General features: G+C 44.8%; 1 non-coding gene across 1 annotated transcript; it reads left to right on the forward strand.

The window, feature by feature from the left end:
* The first annotated feature begins 220 nt into the window (after positions 1 to 220).
* Positions 221 to 384, forward strand: LOC140722723 (U1 spliceosomal RNA). The gene has a single exon (XR_012097727.1). It is a non-coding gene; the product is annotated as a U1 spliceosomal RNA (small nuclear RNA).
* Positions 385 to 3,507: the final 3,123 nt, after the last annotated feature.

Below are 3,507 nucleotides of genomic sequence, written 5' to 3' on the forward strand. Positions count from 1 at the left end.
GCTGCTTCCATTTAAGGAAGATATGCACATAGCCAAGGCGAAAAGAAGTCATGTAACCTTAAAAAGTAACGCTAGGTTAGAACGAGAATAAAAACAACAGATGTAGTTGCATCTTCTTTATAGTCTATATGTGGGTACACAGTAGCAAAGTAACTGAGCTCGTGTTGATGTTAAGGAGTTGTGTCTCTCGATGGCTCTCTGTGTGGGAGACTGGTCAAACATACTTACCTGGCAGGGAACCGTCTGTGATCAGGAGGGCCGAGGTTCCAGGATGAGGCAATCCCATTGCACTCCGGGTGTGCTGACGCCTGCGATATCCCCAAATGCGGGATACTCGACTGCACAATTTGTGGTAGTGGTGGACTGCGTTCGCGCTCTCCCCTGATCATCGAAATTAAAGATAGATGAAATGTTATACAGGTTTCCCACCATCTGATCGTAATCGGGGATGGGTGTCCTCAGGCTAACGGGAGGAGTACGTTACGCCTTCTTTATCCCCACTCCCACCCCTGGATATGACAACCTTAGAAACCATAGGTAGACAGGTGAATACTGAGAACATGAGTTGCTGAATGCTGGTAAGTGATTTCTGACTGAAGCAAATCATGTTAGCTCCATCATGGACGCTCAAAATGCGGTGCCCTGGGTTTACCATCCTTCCATTCCAATCACGAAGCCTCCACTTGCCTGTTTTCTCTCCATCATAACCCCCCCCCCACCCTGAATTTGATTTCACCACTTCCCACCGCTGTTCTTCCAGCGCCACCAGTTTTCCCACCACTGTGCAGTCAGGCAAACTTACCTCCTCGTCCTGTCCAGCTCAGTAATCCCGAATGTATGTTTGTGATTCATTACAATCCAAGCCTTCCCTTTGGGAATTCATTCTGAACCAGAACCTGGTTTAATATCAGATGTCTGTCGTGGCATTTGCTAACTCTATAGCAGCAGTATGATGAAATGCCTGATACATAGAGAAAAAAAAACTGATTTACAGTAAGCATGTCTATTAAATAGTTCTGTTAAAATAAGTAGTGTAGACAAAAAGTATTGAGATAGTGTTCATGGGGTCAATGTCCATTTAGAAATCTTTGAGGGATTTTTTGGGGAACAAGCAAACACCATCGACAAAGGAGAGTCAGTGGATATTATTTACTTGGATTTTCAGAAGGCCTTTGACAAAGTGCTGCACGTGAGGCTGTTTAACAAGGTAAGGGCCTGTGGTATTATAGGAAACATACTGGCATGAGTTGGCTGATTGGCAACAGGCAGCGAGTGGGAATGAAGAGAGCCTCCTCTGGCTGGTTGTCGGTGGCTAGTAAATGCAATGTTAGCATTCATTCAACAGCAAGGGTGTAACGCTGAGGCATTGGTCAGGCCACACCTGCAGCATTGGGGGCAGTTTTGTGCCCCTTATCTGAGAAAAGATGAGCTGCCTTGGAGAGGTTCATGAGAATGATCCCAGGAATGGAAGGGTTAACACATGAGGAGCGTTTGGTGGCTCTGGGCCTGTACTCACTGGAATTCAAACGAATGAGGGTGATCACATTGAAACTTATCGAATATTGAAAGGCCTAGCTGGACTGTATGTGGAGAGGATGTTTCCAATAGTGGAACAATCTGAAGATTGAGACTCAGAATTGAGGAACGCCCATTTAGAAGTGAGATGAGGGAACATTTATTTAGCCAGAGGGTGGTGAATCTGTGGAATTCATTGCCACAGGAGGCTGTGCAGGCCATGTCATTGGGTATGTTTAAGGTGGAGGTTGATAGGTTCCTGATTAATCAAGGCATCAAAGGTTACGGTGCGAAGGCTGGAGAATGGGGTTGGGAGGGATAATAAATCAGCCATGATGGAATTGTGGAGTAGACTCAATGGGCCGAATGGCCTAATCTGCTCCTGTATCTTACGATCTTTTTTGTGTTTTCCTGGAAAACATTTGAGCCTCTCGCTATAACCGGTTTATTTCTCTTATATTTTACTCATCCACCCTCTGCATCTCTCCTTCCTTTAGTTATTTACTGGGCCCTGATTTTTCCTGAAGCTTGCTTCCCCGATCCATCGTTTCTATCGGCCCACTCTCTTCGCAGCACGGTGCTCGAGTTCTCCCTTCTCCCCTGCGTCCTTGTGGCAATACTGTTGCCCGATGGGATGGGTGTCCATGTGGAATCCACCCCCTTGCCTGGTCCCACCCGAGGTGCCCCGTGAAATGGAACCTTGCTTTCTAAAACCAATCCCTCTGTCACGTACCCCCTTCCCTATCCGCTGATCCCAGTGCCAAGAGCAGATATCTCACCCCGCAAAAACTCATTTCAGGGAGCTAGCACTGCCACCCCATCCCCCGGTCAACCTCCAAGGGTGTATGAATACAAGACATTTGATTATGAAAGAACACAACAATTTATTTTATCACATATTGAAACTATTTACACACACATATATTCCTTGTTGAGTATTCTGTTGGCAGTCTCAATGCTAATAGCTAAATGCTAATGCAAATAGCTTTTCTATTTCTTTTGCAAACTTTCCTTGTACTGTGATGTGACAATAGCTGCTGTCTTGGTTGATGAGCAGGCATAGTTTTTTGCTATGGAATGGCAGGTTATGCTCCAACGATGAAAGATGTAAAGTACACCTCAGCTCTAGTGACCTTCTCTGTCAGACTTTGGTTTTCTGCTGAAAAGAACTGTGAAATACTTGAGCAGCCTTCCCTGCGCTTAGCCTCCCTAATACATCATGGTCCCTAAAAGAAATAAAAGCATAAGGTGTATCCTTATTATATTGTCTTATGTAATACTTAGCCAGCTAGTTTAAATAACATTAGCTATGCTAATGAATGAATGGCACCTGTTAAACTCACCTCAACATGTCTTTTACATTTTAACCCACCATGGGCAATAGAAAAGTCACTGTTACAAACAGTGCAGTGAGCAGCACTGTCATTATTTTTGACCCCTATTAGGCAGGGGTTCACTTTAGTGTAGTCTGGGGTGAAGTACGTTTTATATTTTCTTTTTTTTGAACACTCTGCCATGGTGCAGCAGGACACTAAACTGAACTGATGGATGATGAAAGAGAGAGAGAGAGGTCGACTGTGAAGCCCGCCCACAGAGAAAATTGATAGGTCTACTTAGCACAAAGAGAGACCAATCAGGATGCTCTCTCTCTCTCCCCCCCCCCCCCCCCCACCCGCTCGCTTGCTCTCAAAAAAATCGATTTCCGGGATTCTGTATATAATTTGCAGGCATCAGGGGAGCCACTATCAATATGCGGGAGACTCTCGGAACTTTCAGGAGAGTTGGGACATTTGCAATAGGAACAATATTCTTCAGGCTTTGATCATTTCTATTAATTAAATTAAGTTAATTAACTAAATTAATAAAAGTAAATCTGAGCAACACACATAAAATGCTGGAGGAATTCAGCAGGCCAGGCAGCATCTAGGAAAAGAGTACAGTCAACATTTCGGGCCGCAACATCTGCTTCCGGGGATGCCTACCCTGAGGAAG

This window comes from Hemitrygon akajei, chromosome 2, assembly GCF_048418815.1.
Source record: "Hemitrygon akajei chromosome 2, sHemAka1.3, whole genome shotgun sequence".
NCBI lineage: Eukaryota > Metazoa > Chordata > Chondrichthyes > Myliobatiformes > Dasyatidae > Hemitrygon > Hemitrygon akajei.